General features: G+C 37.6%; 1 protein-coding gene across 24 annotated transcripts in view; it reads right to left on the bottom strand.

The window, feature by feature from the left end:
- HIVEP2 (HIVEP zinc finger 2) overlaps positions 1-16,506 on the bottom strand; it is a 274,013-nt gene that overhangs the window by 109,203 nt on the left and 148,304 nt on the right. For 22 of the 24 annotated variants that reach the window (XM_069077399.1, XM_069077397.1, XM_069077410.1 and 19 more), the window contains one exon: positions 2,720-2,833. The gene's annotated coding sequence lies outside the window, so the exon portion shown is untranslated. Of the gene's footprint in view, positions 1-2,719; positions 2,834-15,146; positions 15,431-16,506 lie in introns of those variants that run through there. The other 2 variants (XM_069077415.1, XM_069077417.1) reach the window with 1 other exon arrangement.

Genomic DNA, 16,506 nt, shown 5'->3' with positions numbered 1-16,506 from the left:
AAAAAAGGGGGGGTGGGGTGTTTATTTTATTTTTTTGCTTTCCTTGGTTTTAGTGGACCCTGAGTGTAAATTTATTACAAAAAAAAAACAAAAAAAAGCCACGTGAAAATGGGGGAGAAGTCTAACCCCAATTTCCCCCAAAAAAAAAAAAAAAAAAAAAAAAAAAGGAAAAACAGCAAATAGAATCTCCATTCCAACCAGTGAAGAATTACTTTTTCAACTTTTACTAAGAGCAGCATTTAAATTTCATAACATCTGCAGTTATAAATTAAATAGTAATCACTTTAAGGGTATATATGTAAGAACTTTTTCCTTTCTTGTCTCGTAAACTTCTAATGGTGCCTAACCATAACAACCTAGAAACACCTTCCATTTGCCAGAGAAGTCTGTTCTAACCATTAGGCACACCTAGAATTCCTGGTAGACTGTACTTATAAAAGTCAGTCAGCCAATAAACACTTATTAAATACCTACTATGTGGCAGGCACCATGCTAAGCACCAGGGAGACAAAAAAAAGGCAAAAGATAATACCTGCCCTCAAGGAGCTTACAATCTAATGGAGGAAACAGGATGCAAACACCTATATACAATGCAAGCTATATGCCAGATAAATAGGAAGTCACTGAGAGAGGGAAGGTGCCAGCATTAAAAGAGGTTAGAAAATGAGATTTTCATTGGGACTTCAAGGAAACTCATGGATGCCAGTAAACAGGGACAGCATTCCAAGAATGACAGACAGTCAGAAAAAAATGCCCACAGCCAAGAAATGGAGTGTCTTGTTTGTGGAACAATAAAGAAGCCAGTGTCACTGTATTGAAGAATACATGGCAGAAAGAAGGTGTAAGAAGACTAGAAAGATAGGAGGGGTCTAGGTTATCATTACTTTAATATCGGGCTTGAATGGTAAACAATTGAAAAGAGGAGTCAACATCCATGAAAGCAATTTGGTGGAGGTAGATGGTTACAAAATTCACATTTTTAAAGGTTTTCATGAGCCCATAATATTGGAGGCAAGTGTAAGCAGTTTCATGTATAAAATGTTTATTTCAATAGAAACTGTTCATTTGGATGAGCCAACGGGCTGTAAGTGCCCATCATTTTCCTGCTAAATGTTATTTATTCCAAATTTATTATTTTCATTTTTTAGCCAGACCTTTGATTTCACTGACATGGAGAACTCCCTTTACCAATACAGGTCAGCACCTTTTCTAAAACTTGGATTCTTAGGAAGTTGCTCAGGGAACTGAGAGTGTCTTGCTCAAAGCCATACAGCCAGTCTGTATGAGGCAGGATTAAAGTGAGGGCTTCCTGAGGACAGTTCTCAATCTGCTATGTAATAATGCTTCTCAAAACATGGCTTTCACCTTACAACGAAACTTAATTGGGAAAAGTTTAAATGATTTGGTTTGGAAAGCCCTTTTTAAAAGATCTCGATTTGAAATAGCTGAAAAAAATCAGAGGGATGAAGAGGAAACATATTTGCATTATTGGTAGATAGAATTATTTTTCATCTCCCAACACTTGTGGTAGGTCTTAGAAAATTAATGCACTGCATGTTTAAACCTTTTGAGTATCAGAGCCTTTTTACTTAACTGAATTATTTCCTTACAAGCCAGGGATCATTCTAAAAATCTTTCCAAATGGCATCATGCACCCACAAAAAATGAAAATTACCTGTCACAAATAAATGATTGGCTACATTCCCAAAAAGGCAGAATTAAAGGTTCCTGTAATTTCAATTTCTGACTTCTCTAAACTGACAGAATACTCATAGTGATTTTTATCACACTAACTCAATCAAGTTTCAGGATAAAATACAGCTGTCACAGGAATGAAAGATTGTTAGACAAAGCTGAGGTCAAGTCTGAGTATTGTCTAAGTTATATTAAAAGTGACACTTAAAAAATAATACAGCATCCTTCTGGCCTCATGTTGCGTTGTTTGAGATGCTTATACTTCAGACCACTTTTACAACTTAGTAACATGTAAACTATCCCTCCCAGAAGGCGTCCACTTCAGTGACTTATAGAGCTATCTGAAATACTCAATATTAAAATTCACCACTAAAATGCACCAAGTTTCATAAGAGCTCCATTTTATATGCAAGTAAAATCAAAACATGGAAAGTTCAGTGGTAGAACCAAGAACAAATAGGAGTTTTCTTTCACACAAATCCAATGCCATGGACAACAGATGGCCAGTTCCTACAAGATGACTGTCACCATGAGAAAGTAAGTCAGAGAAACACTTTTCTTGGACCTAAGGAAAAGCTAACCTGCTCCTTAAACTGTTGTAATTTATTCTCCTCTTCCCATGACCTGCAGTATTAACACGCTAAGAGATGCCTAAGTAGGGTCTCTCATCATCACTAAATCTTTTGTCTTGGCAGGCAATAATAAAATGCTCAAAGATAGTGCCATCTTTTCCCTCTTTGTTCCTTTCATCTGAAACTGTACCAAATTTCTCTTAGTTAAGAGTCCTGAGTCGAATAAGCCATCTGTTAGAAAACCATTCTGAAAAGGATTAAGGTAGGGGGAGATCACAGCACTAGGCACTATGATAAGTCCTGATCAAGATAAACACCTTTTGGATGATGTCATGGAGGCTCTTCCTCAGCCAGTGGGGAAGTCAAAAAATTAGTGTGGAGTTCCACATATAGCTTAGAAGTGGACATAAAATAAGTTCAAGACTGTATGGGAGTCATCTGATTGAGTTTACCTGGTTGCTGATAGTAAAGATTTAGCAATTATTGGTTCGAACCACGGCAATTTGTTTCATCATGCAGGTGAGTCTGATTATTGACTTTCTTCTTTAAAAATCCAAAGTCTCCACCTATCAGAAAAATAAATCAAAGAAAACCATTTTAACTGGTGCAGTAAGTTCTGCAGTAACTGTGTGAATAAAGCAACAAGCATTACTATGTCAGCACAGGCTATAAGTAGAAAGTACAAAGACCTTTGTATCTAATACCTTGGGTTGTAATCCCAGCTTATTGGCTGAATGAACTTTGCCAAGTCATTTAACAACTCAGAGAGATCAGTTTCCTCTTCTGCAAAATCAAGGCAATAATGCCTGCTCTATCTACTCCTACAGGGTCCATTTGACAAGAACTTAAGAATTCCTGGATGAACTAAGTAGTCTCAATTGACCCAGGGCATTTTTTTTTATCCATAAAAGAATTAAATTTTTTTTCAAAGTAATATTATAATAAATGTTTGTGTCAATTGACATTCCTAGCCCTTCTGGTGCTAGAACTTTATAGTTTACAAAGAGCTTTCATGTATGCTGTATCATTGTTCCTCAACACCACCACTACCCCACAAAAAAACCCGAGGTAGGTAGGGCCAGACTTATTACCCTCCATTTTGAAACCAAGTCTCAGAGAGGTTAAGCAACTGGCCAGTATCACCCAGCTGCAAATATTTTTCAGTAGTGGAACTGGGACTAGAATCCAAATCTTCTGACTCCAAATCCATTTCTATCTCCAATTAAGCCACACTTCCTTTCCATAGTGAAGTATACTTAAGACTTTACTGACATAAACTTTCTAATTATTCTAACCATATTAGACCTAGACTCTTACTGTATGCACTGTCAACTCAGAAACTTACCATTAAACAGTACCAAAGATGTTTAGTAATAGTTTCGTTGACATTCCAACTCTCTCTATTTACTTTGACTTCAAGGAAGTTCTTTGAAAACTAAACATTAAACTATCTCCACTGCTCCAAGGCATGTCTGAGAGAAGATAGTCTTTGTCAACCTAAGATGGATGATCCTCAACATAAACTTAGATGTAAAAAGTTGAACGAAGGGGCATGATGGGAAAACTGGGCAGTCCCCCAACACCTTATAGTGTAGAGTTATTATATGCATTCTCATGACCCTGTACTTCCAAACACATTCACAAATAAAATTAAAATACAGAATCACATTTTAAAGCAAAATAGAAATCCTTTTTTTTTCATTCTCCAATGTTTGGAGTTAGTTATACATATTACTCTCCTCACATGAGAATAACTAAAAGTTAACTGAATTATCAAAATATGAAAGCTGAAATCAATTGATAACATGATTTTAAAATGTTTTCTATCAACAGTGAAATAAATAAGCAATAATGATATATAAACAAGCAGAAATGTCAATAGTGTTCTAATTGATGGTCTTGCTTCAAGTTTCTCAATACCTCAGTCTATCCTATATACACTGTTACTAAAGTAACTTTACTTAAGCTCAGATCTTACCACAGGACTCCTATAATTCAATCAACTTCAGTGGCTTCCTATTATCTCTAGGATAAAACAGAAACTTTTCTATTTGCCTTTTAAAGCCCTTGCACAACCTGGCCCCAACCTATCTTTCCATCCCACTAGATATTACTTGTCATTCTGATCCAGCCAAAATGGCCTTCGTTCTCTGTCTCTGTCTCTCTTCCTCTCTCTAACAGACCACAACATTCCATGTCCCTAATCCTTCCAACTTTTAATTCCTTCTGTGCCAAATGACCTTGCATCTAACTGCTTTGTACATATTTACCTTTATTCACTTTATATTTACGTTGTACATATTTATATATATATATATATGTATATATATGTATATGCTATTCTCCCCATTAGAATGTAGGAAAGGGAAGAGGACAGGAGCAAACATTTATTAAGCACTTACTATGTGCCAGGTGAGGCAGCTATATGGCTCAGTGAAGAGAGTGCTTGGGCATGGAGTCACAAAGACCTGAATTCAAATCCTGCCTCGGACACTTATTAGTTCCTATTAAATATACTGACAATAGAATAATCATTTTACCAACTTTTAAGGCTAAGGCATCTGTAATATGAAAGTATTGGATTCCAGCTATGATCATCCATGATTCTTAACTAGCCTGTCATATATGATAGATAGAGAGAGAGATAGACAGACAGACAGACAGATAGATATGGATCATATATGATAGAGAAACATATAAACATTAAACCTCCATTCTATCTTTGTTGCATATTATGACATTTTGTTAAATTACATTATCCCAATCTCTCTTATTAAAGTGCATTCCCTTCAAGTAACTTTCTAAAAATGTCTCATGCATATGTGGCATGGATATTTTCTTCAAGAAAGGTGCTGGACACGGGGAACAACAAAAAAAGTACAAAAATAAAACTATCTTGACATGTTACAATTGGTAACCAATAAGGGAATAATTTCCAAATGGGTGTCAGTGTTTAGTCATAGCATAAATTTTCTAAAGAAGAATCAAAACCAACATGAAATTGGAAGAATAAAAAGAAGATATGTCTTACAATTGAAACCACCCCAATCAGAGTGATTTAAATAAGATACTAATGCTGAAAAATATGAAATGGAACAGATATTTATGTGTTCTGATAACATTCTACAGAAGATTAACAAATTTAAAGCAATAACTTACAATTAAGAGACCATAAGAGCTTAGAAACCTTAGCCAGCAAACATTTGATTTCCTTGCCAACCACAGATATATGGTAGCCTAGGCCAAACCTAAAAAAGCCTAGAATATAAATTTATTTGCAAATCTCATGGAGAAGGATTGTGGGAAGTAATGAGTAGTATTGCCTTTTAAAACACTAAGAAGTAGTGGAATTTGCTAAAAAGTTTGGCATGAAACCCAATTAAACCAGTCTCTCCCAAGAACATTTAAACATAAAATTGAATAGAGGAAAACAAACTGCAAAAATGGAAAAGATCTGTCAAAATTATTGGGATAAATTATCATTTTTCACTAATGATAGTAGAACCACAATATTTATCACAGGATAGCAACTGGCTGGACAACCCATAATATTATTCAACCAGTACATATATCTTAGAAAGACACTACAGATGGACAATGAACCAGTCCCAGAATTAAAGAGGAGGAAGAGGGAAGGTTGGATTGTATTTAGGGGATTTCAGCAATTTCAATGTTTCCAAGCTTCTTCCTGGAAAATCCATCTTTTTAACACCATTGATCAAATGAGATAAAATCTGTAAATAGCAGTGCCTGGAAAATAGTTGGTGCCTAATAAATGCTTGGTTTTTTTTCCTTCTTTCCTTCCTTCCTTGCTTCCTTCCATTATTATTATTCTGGTAATACTATATAGCTGCAGATCACAAATTATTACATCTTCAAATAATCAAAACTATAGATCATGCAAAGGAGAATGGAGAGATATATGCAGGGCATAAATATCAGTGTATCTGCAATATCAACAATGTATGAACAATAAATTGAATACAAAGTGAAGAAAAAGGTATCAAAAGAGATGTGACTTCAAAAGAAGGTGGGCCAAGCAGGTTGGGAGACTCCTGTTATACTGGTACCCACATACTGTTAAGAGACCTAAATAAAGGACTCCAGAATGTTGGGTGGATTCCCTGTATAGGATTTATAGGTAGAACTGGACAAAACAGGAAGGGTAAGAAGCCATGAATGAGCTATAATCTGTACAATTGACTACCTTCATCAATGAGAATACAGATTCATTACCGCATCTAAGTCTACTGGCTTCTACAGAAAAGTATTGCTCCTCTGAATATTCTAAGGCTTAAGCTTTTTTTTTCTTTAGGTATTTATATTGTGTCCAGCATAAGAGACTATTATGGGTACCTAGCATTCAGCTTCAAAAGGAATAAGTACAGAAGGGATAAATCACACACACGGGATGACTCAGTTAAACTACCCCCAACCCTTGATTAGTACAACAGATCTTGGTCTTGCTGGTATGAATTCTCATAAAACAGGGGAGGCTCATAAGCTTGCTAGAATATATTATATAGTATAATGTAACATTTCCTTAGAATCCATTTTAGAATAACACAGAGATAGTACATGAACTGAGATTGTAGCAGCACAGTAATTGCCTTAAAACACCAAACAGAACATTACTTAAGAGAATTTCATGGCCTGATTAAGGTTCCTGTCACTCAGCCTAAAATACCTTTCTCTTCCTTTTTCTTCACCTGCATCACTATAAAAGAATTAAAAAGTATGAACAAGACTGAATATATCTGATCCATCAGTGGTTGAAATCTCCATGGAGTCAATAATATCAAAATATATGATTTGCTCATATTTGAACATGAATCTTTGAAAACTAGATCCACTACTATGCTAGTCAATCTCAACTGGCCTTCTCTGCTGCAAGACCATCCTACTAATCCTCCCTAATGGACTCCCTAGATACATGCACACGCACACACACACACACACACACACACACACACACACACGAGATGCCTCTATCACTTTGTTTTAAACTAGGAGTTCTTAATCTGGAGTCCATGAACTTTTTTTTTAAAATACTTCCATAAATATATTTCAATATGATTGGTTTTCCCCAAGGCTATATCCTGGGCCTTTTTTTCTAACACCATTTTTTCTCATTTGATCTTTTTAACTTTAATGGATTCAATGATCATTTCTATGCAGATGATTCCCAGACCTATATTTCCAGTACTAGTCTCTTTCCTGAGCTCCACTCCCATATGTCTAACTGCCTATTGAACATTTGCGCAATTCATACTCAACATACTCAAAAACAAATTCATTATCTTTTCCCCAAAATCTAAGACTTTTGGCAATTTGATAAACTGGGTCCAAATCACATATTTAAGGGGCAGCCAGGTGGCTCAGCGAGTAAGAGCACCGGCTCCAGTGTCAGGATGACCTGGAGATCGAATCCCGGGCTCAGATACTCAGCACCACACCCAGAAATAACCGGCCATGTAACCTTGAGCAAGTTACTTAACCCCGATTGTTTAAAAAAATATCACATATTTACCACTTATCTGTAGTACTCTGTCTTTGGGAAATGTACCTAACTATTCTGAGATAATTTTCTCATCTGTAAAAAGGGAATGAAAATAATTTTACAACCTATCTCACAGAGTTAATATGAGCAAAGGCAGCAAGATGGTTCAATGAATACAGCACTGGAGCTGGAGTCAGGGAGAATTGAGTTTAAGTTCAGCCTCTCATACCTCCTAGTTTTATGATCTTGGGCAAGTCACTTAATTTCTGTTTATGAGGATAATAATGGACTTACCTCTCAGGGAGAAGATAAAATAAAATAATATTTGTACAGCATTTTGTAAACTTTAAATCACTATGTAAACACTAGCTATCATTATTAAACATTAAAGAATTATAATAAAAGTTATTAGTATTAACTAATGTAAACTTTAAAGAATATCAGAAATATGTGTTAGTCTTATTATCCTGTACATTCCCAGGATGATACATTTTCAGAGTTCTAATCTACTACATCCCTGAAACTTTGTAGGAAGAAAAGAAGAAAGCTAAAGTGAATTTTTCATTCTTTTTAGAAACACTTATCTATACAATAATAATTGACATTTATGTTGAAACAAAAGGTTTGTATCTATCAGCTAATTTGAGTCTCATAATATCCTTGTGAGATATGTATTTGAAGCTGTTATTACTCACATTTTTGCAATGAGAAAATTGAGGTTAAGTTACTTGAAGTTAATTAGTTGAAGCTGAAAGGTTGCCTATAGTTATGCTGCTAACAGATATCATAGGCATGATTTTAATTGTGTCTTCCTGACTCCACAACTTGAAATGGTTTCAGTATACCTCCCTGCCTTTCACCATTCTGATTTTGTATTACAATATGCTTCCTTCACCATGTCTGAATATATGTCCCTCATAGTTTCTACAGCAAAAAGTTGGCAAAATTTTTGTTAATATTTCAGAAATGAAATATTTCAAAGAAATGTTTAACACCACCTTAATGATTTATACACCTTTGAAGGTAAGAAGCCATATTCTTGCTCATTTGACTGAATGATACTGTTAAGTACTTCAGGAGACACTTTTAAATATCAAAAAGGGCCCTTATGCATGTTTCCCAACTTTTCTTCCTAGAATTTGAGTGCTTAAATGGGGATTTAGAAAGCATCAATCCCACACCCTTATTTTATAGATAGGGAAATGGAGACTAGAGAGAGGAAGCAATTTGCCTAAGGTCACCTGTCTAGTTATTGGCAGAACTAGAACCCAGAACTCTTGACTCCCAGCCCTGTGCTCCTTATACTGCTCTAGAACAAACCAACTGTTCTTCCAGGACATGGTAATCTAATTCAACTCAAATAATTTTTATTAAGTATCTATGATATACAGAAAGATAAAAATTTATATAGTCCTTCCCCACAAGGAGCTTACAAGACAATACAGGAGGTCAGATATATACAAATAAATGTTAATTAAAGTAGCACATGATAGGGCCAAAGGAGGTGTCAGGATTATTAAATTTGAGGCAAGAAAACTATTTGGGTGATCAAGAGTGATCAGGGAAGGTCTCAAGGACATTGTACAGAAAAGTCAAAGAACTTAACTGAGAAGTGTAACAGAATCTTGCAATTCAGTGGTCTGGTGATCTTGGAGGAGAAAGAAAGAAGGGAGAAGAATAAGCATTTATATAGTACCTACTATGAAATATTATCTCATTTTATCCTCACAACAACCCTGCAAGATAAAAGATGTTATTCTCCCTATGTTACAGTAGAGGAAACTGAGGCAACAAAAGTTAATAGACTTTCCCAGGGTAACACAGCTAGTAAAAGTCTGAGGCTACATACACACACACACGCACACACACATTGTGGGCTGGGAAATGAGAACTAAGGACAACAAAAAGGCTTTTAAAGCTAAGTTAGAGGCAAGAAGAAGGTCAAAGAATCAATCAGTCAGTTAGCATTTAGTAAAGTTCTACCCTGTTGCAGGCACTGTCCTAGACAATGGGGATACAAATACAAAGAATAAATCCCTACTCTCAAGGAACTTATGAGGGATACAATAAAGTATATACCGAATATAAATATAAAGAGAATAAATGCAAAATACATACAAGGTTAACTTGGGAATGAGGGCACTAGCAGTTGGGGGAGATCAAGAAAACCTTCATGTAGAAGGTGGTACTTGAAATTAGACAGGGATTCTGTGAAGTACAGGTGAGAAGGGAATGCATTTCAGGAATGGTGAACAGCCGATGAAAACATGTGGAGATGGGGGATTGAACATCATATGGGAAACAGAAAGTCAGTTTGACTGTATTGCAGAGTTTAGGAGTGGGAGGAATGTACAATGACATTGGAAAGATAAGCTGAGGGAGCTTTAAAATCCTAGACCATGAACTTGGAAAACTAGAAGAAAGCTGGTGCCTTTGACAGAAATAGGACAGTTTGGAAGAGGGAAAAATGTCAGGGGGGGGGAGAGTGGGACGTTAAGGGGAAGATGAGTTCTATTTTGGACATAGTGTCCCGGATACATCTTATACTCAACATTTCCACAACAAAATATTTCCAAAACTGAACTCATTACCTTTCTCCCCAAGTCCTTCCTTCTACCCAATTTCCCTATTATTGTCAAGGATATTACCATCCTCCCAGAACTTGAGTTGGTATAAATGAGAGAGAGGGTTGCACAAAATCATCAGCCTCACTCTCTCTTCCAGAGGCATCAAAGTTCAGTGGTAAGACATAAGTCAGGAACACTGGGATGGCCTGGGATGCAGTGAATGACCTTGGTATCTTCAATGTGTTACCAAGCTCTAAGCACTTGCTTCAGCCACCTTCATGCCCACTGGAAAAAACTGTTCTCATCCACTCACTCAGCAGGGAGAAATCTTCACACACTTAGGTAGACATCTCCCTAACTCACCAATGGGTTTAAGGCCTGTTGGCTATACTCAACCTGGTTTAGACCATCTGCTAAGTTGCACTGGGGTGTGGCAGCTACACATGTTACAGCTACTTGGAGCCACAGGTGAGAGCTGGGTGACATCAAAGGTGGATGAACAATCCAAAGAAGACCAAGACAAGCCCACTCATTCCCCAGAGGTGCTAATGCTTTCCTGAACACCCCATCATATGTAGAAGGGAGTGGGTCATTCTTTTGTATGTACTCTGCCTTATGCAGATCACACCTGGAGCCCTGCATTTAATTCTGGACACCACACCCTCTGTAGGGTATTGGTATGCTAGTACCCATCATGTGTAGGGTGTTCTAGTAGATGACAGAACTAAAGACCACACTCAATGAGTATTAATTGCAGTCACTGGGGATGAGAAGTCTTGAGAAGATAAGACTTAATGGGGAAACATAATAGATGTTTTTAAGTACTAGAAGAGAGATCAGACTTGATCTACTCAACCACTGGACAGCAGAGCTAGAAGCAATCAGTGAAGACTACTATAAAAAGGCAGATTTAGGTCTGATATAAAGAAGAACTTCCCAACATTTAAGATTATCCAAAAGTGAAATTCACCACCTGAATGGGCTGAGTAGAGGTTTCCTAGTAGAGCTTAGATAACCATTTGGGAATATTTCAGAGAGGAGTTCTGTTCAGAAATACACTGTACTAGATGGCTTCCCAAGTTGCTCCCATCTCTGGGATCGTGAGATGATGCCACTGCTGCTGCTGTTGCTGGTGGTAATGATTACAACAACGTCCTCTCTTGGATATACGCAAATAAACACTCAGGACCTGACTTCTGCAACAGCAGTCAAACCACGCGTCAACTTGAGTGAAAGTGTGAGTGACGTATTTGCTCACTCTCTTGGAGAATGAAGCAAGTAGAAAATGTGGCAAATATTTTAAAATCAGAGCCCTGTTTCCTGAAAGAACGAAAGATGCTGACAAATTTTCTGCCAGTTATTACCTCCAAAGTTCAAAATAGCAAGCTGAGTGGGTGTAAGCACTTCAAGTGCAAAAGAAAGAAGAAGCAGGGTGGATATGAAGAGAGAGGAAATCGTACTTTCTCCCCCTCCTCTGTGTAAGGAAAGGAGGGAGAATTTAAAGGGATATTAACTAGTAGTCCTCAAAAGAAACCTAATGGACTTGAATCAAAATGCAGGCTTGATCGAATCTTACTTCCAGGGTGAAAGCTGTCAAAAGGATGGTAAAGAATAACTAAGGACTAAAAGTTACTATTTCCGGTCACTTGTATCTCTACTTGAGCAACTAGGTGGTACAGTGGACAGGGAACTGGGTTTGACATCAGGAAGACATAATCTATCTGAGTTCAAATCAGGCCTCGGACACTTACTAGCTGTGTGACCCTGGGCAAGTCACTAAACCCTGTTTACCTCAGTTTCCTCACCTGTAAAATAAGCTGGAGAAGGAAACAGCAAACCACTCCAGTATCTTTGCAAAGAAAACCCCAAATGGGGTCACAAAGAGTCAGACAAGACTGAAATGACTGAACAACAAATTGTCAGGTACTGAGAGGGAGTAGGGGTGTAGTGGTTAGAGTGTCAGCCTTAGAGTCAGGAAGACAAGGCTCATGTCTTGCCATTACTCAGAGGAGCTGTGTGATCCTTGGTAAGTAAGTCACTTCACCCCTCGGTGCTTCAGGAAGCTCTCTAAGGTTTGGAATCACAGGCCAGGACCAAAAAATAAACAAAAAAACCTTGCATAGTACTATGGGCAACAGGAGTTCAAAGAAAGGAAAGGCCAATATGGCCACATGTAATTTGAAGAGACTTCCTGAAGAAGGTAAAATTTATCATGAGTACAATTTGTACAAGGGAAGAGAAAGAAAGAAAGTACCTGCTTTCTGTTCCAGTATGAGAAAATGATGAATCTGTGGTTGAACTGAGCATTTCTGAACATTTCAGATTTTGGATATGACTACTGAATGCTTTTAATCTGAATTCAATCTTTGGGCAGGAAAAAAAAAACCTACATCCTTTTAAAAATGTTAGCTTTTTTAAAAGATACATATTGCTATACCAGGTCAGTAAAAAAGAAAAAAAGTCAAAGACTTACTTTGAAAATATGTAAATCAAAATTGCTGTAGCCATAGTGCAACCAATGGCAATTTTAGATTTGAACTTATTACATACTTTTTTTATTTTTGTGACTTTATAAAATCTTTAATCACAAAAGCATAGGATATTAGTATTTGAGGAGACCTTAGAAGTAAGCAGTGAACTATTCAAATCCTAACTCTAATGTTTACTACCTGTGACCTTGGAAAAGTCACTTACCCTCTGTAGGCCTCAGTTTCCCCATGTGTAAAATGAGAAGGATGGAATATCCCAAAGGATTTGTTCTGAAGTTCGGATTTAGTCAAAGGGCCATACTTGAGGACCTAAAGGGTCATATGTGAACTCAAAACTGCAGGTTCCCCACCCCTGGAATAGATGATTCCAGGTTTAGATCTGGAATTCTTTTATCATGAAATTTAGGATCAGGAAAGTTGTGAGTTCACCAAGGTCACAACAGTTAGTAAGGTATCAAAAATCCTCAATTGTACAAGAAACATAATAGTACATATTAGGAGCTTAATAAATGTTGGTTGATTGATTGACTGACACACTTGTCCAACAATGTAATCAACATTCTACTGCTGTTTATAGTTTTAAAACATTACTTCAATTATATAAATACTTTTTTTCTCCTAAAATACTTTTCCAATGGCATACACCCACACAAAATCTCAGCACAAGCATTATTCTTACTTCCTTCCCACACTGACTTCCAAAAGCAGGAAAACAATTCAGGAACAGACTGAGATTACAAAAAGGAAGAATTCTGCAGTACTAGATTTGCAGTCTCAAGATCTGGGTTCAAATTCAGACTGTTACTTAATACCTCATTTATGAACTCAGGAAGCTCATTTTCACCTCTTTGGGCTCCCCTTTCCTCTGTAAAATTAAGGAATTGGATTAAATGATCCAAAAATATTTTCTAACCTTAAACCTTAACCCTAGGAATATTCTTCTCCCTCTTGGTCCACAATCTGAAAAAGTATGAAGAAAAATAGACATTATATATAAAAGAAAGGCACAGAACTGTCCCCCAAAAAAGCCACTCTGACATATGAAAATTCAACTTAAACACTTTCCCTGAAAAAGAAAGGAGGCAAAAAAGAGATCACCTTGAAACACAGTTTTATAAGTGGGATAACCTCAGGTCTTAAGAGCAGGGAATCATACTTTCCAATTCTGGCTTATTAGAACATGTAGTATCCAAAGCCAAATGCCATAATTGTGGTTTATCAACAGTTTCTGTTCCTCCTTTCTTGGTCTTCCTCTCCTTTGTTTCCCTACAAGAAATGCCTTCATGAATAAGTCAGAATGTATGCCTGAATTACAGCAACACTAAATTTTCAAGGCATCCTTTAAAATCATCATGATTCTGCCTTGAAAATTCTAAGACACTTGCTTACCTGCACCTGCTGCTTAAGAATGTAATCCCCTTGCCCAGCACTCACTCTCACTGCTTTAAACTTAGGGGTCCACAAATGGAAAATATTCATGCCATCCTACAAACCCTCAGAGAGCTAGGAAAGGGCATTTCTTGGACCAGTGAAGGCATTCCCCCTCCCCTTCCCCCACCTCCATAAACACATTCATTTGAAAAACAAACATTTGAATTAGACTTCACAAACTGGAGACACTAGATGGCAGATACCTGGGAGAAATTAGGATTAGACCACCTGTCCTGGGAGGGTTAACTATTTTCTTATTTTCTGTAACAGTTTGTATTTTGGGGATGTTTAAATTTTCTGAGAATTTATTGAGCAAAGGTTTGTTGAATAGTCTGCATTTACATGGATTTCTGAAACATGGGTCTTTTCTCATCAGTTACCTATCACAGTATCAGAATTATGAGTCTGATATTCAGTAGCCGATATTTATTATCCCACGTTTATACAGTACATCTGTGATTTATAAACTGTTAAATGTATATGTAAACTATAAAATGTATAAACATATTAAAGCTAGAAGACAGTGTTAATTGTTTCATTAATCCTTAATTTTACAGATAAGGAAGTAGAGTCTCTGAGAGATTATAATTATTTTCCCAAGGTCACAAGGGTAATAAATAAAAAGCAAAGAATGGGATTTCATCTATACCCTCTGATTACCATCCCCATTTCATAAACGAGAAAATTGAGACCCAAAGAGAACTTGCCCAACTTGCCCAAGATCACACAGCTAGGTCTAATCTCCATGCCTAACCAGCAATGATAAGGATTTAAAATGATGTGGGAGGGCTGAATTAGCAACAACACAGCCCCCAAACCATAGGCCTGCAACCTCAGTGGAAATAGCAGTTCGGTTCAGATTTTCCCAGCTGGGATCTCTGTCCTCACTAACCAGGCTTCCTGTCCTAGATCATGCCAAGGTCGATACGGCATCCCCAAAGAAAGCTGTTCAACTTGTTGAGCTGGTGCACAAAAGGCCGTGCCAAGGAAGCCCTTTAAACTGGCAGTCAGCATAGAGGAGAGCGTCTTCCGCTTCATGGAAAGCCCCTCCCGGGGATCACAGTCTTGGTATGCAAACCTGTTTGTTTGCAGACAGAGACAAAAAAGGAAAGGCGGGGGAGAGCCTAGCCCCAGCAGTGAAGGCAGTAGACACTTGTGTCTGACACAGGGAAAGGGACATTCTGTAGCAAGTGTCTTGAAAGGACATGATTATATTTGATACCTCAGACCCCTCCCTTTCCCTTCCTCCTCCTTAGGTAGGCAGGGCAGGTATGACTCTTGACAAAACATTGGGGCTTTCAAACGTATCTCACCAGAAGGGACATCCCTTCTGGCACTTGGTCTAAGTGAAAGTCCAGACCACAGCCACAGCAACAGATAGCCATGGACTGCTTGAACCATGCATCAAAGCCCGCCGGCCCCAGGAAGTTGGAAGCCAGCCAGAGATGCAGAATACAGGCAGGAGAGTGTGTTGCCTTAGGACAATAGAAAACTGGGACATAGAAAAGTCTGTAAATTCCAAACACTGGGGAGGTCTTCCCAGAGATTTTACCCAGTTTTGTCCAGCCTACGATTTAATTTCCTTTGAAGAGAAAAAAAAGTTCCTAAACCTTCTGTTTGCAAAGACTGACATCACAATATAAACCACTGCATTCGTGTCCTTTTCAGCCTGCAGTCAGACTGTCTGAAACAATAGCACTAAGTGAGATGTGACATTCTCCTATTCATCTTAATGGGATATTTCATCTAAGTTGGGGAGTAGGGGGATAATTATGGCCATTTAAATGCAAACAACACAGCCTCATTGCTAATATCCTATCAGATATTTCCCATAAATTCTGCTAAACTAGAAGGGTTTCACATATTCATCATAACCTGACAGTTTTATATATTTGAAAGGCCTCACAGCATAGAGCCTGATTTGAGATAACCTGGATTTAAAATGAAAAAGTAATCTTTTAGTCACATGTATTAGTCAGCTATTGCTACTGTCCTTAAAAATAAGGGTAAAACCAGGGAAGTAGTTTATATGATAACAGAAAGGATGCAAGGATGGATGAATGGATGGAAGGAAGGAAGGAAGGAAGGAAGGAAGGAAGGAAGGAAGGAAGGAAGGAAGGAAGGAAGGGAGGGAGGGAGGGAGAGAAAGAGAAAGGAAGGAAGGAAGGGAGGGAGGGAGAGAAAGAGAAAGGAAGGAAGGGAGGGAGGGAGGGAGGAAGGAAGGAAGGGAGGGAGGAAGAAAGGAAGGAAGG

This window comes from Petaurus breviceps, unplaced genomic scaffold (genome assembly GCF_028583685.1).
Source record: "Petaurus breviceps papuanus isolate PSGF00001 unplaced genomic scaffold, PetGlider_PUasm1.0 90977, whole genome shotgun sequence".
NCBI lineage: Eukaryota > Metazoa > Chordata > Mammalia > Diprotodontia > Petauridae > Petaurus > Petaurus breviceps.
Note: the sequence above shows the minus strand (reverse complement) of the source record. Positions and strands in the feature narration are given on the sequence as shown.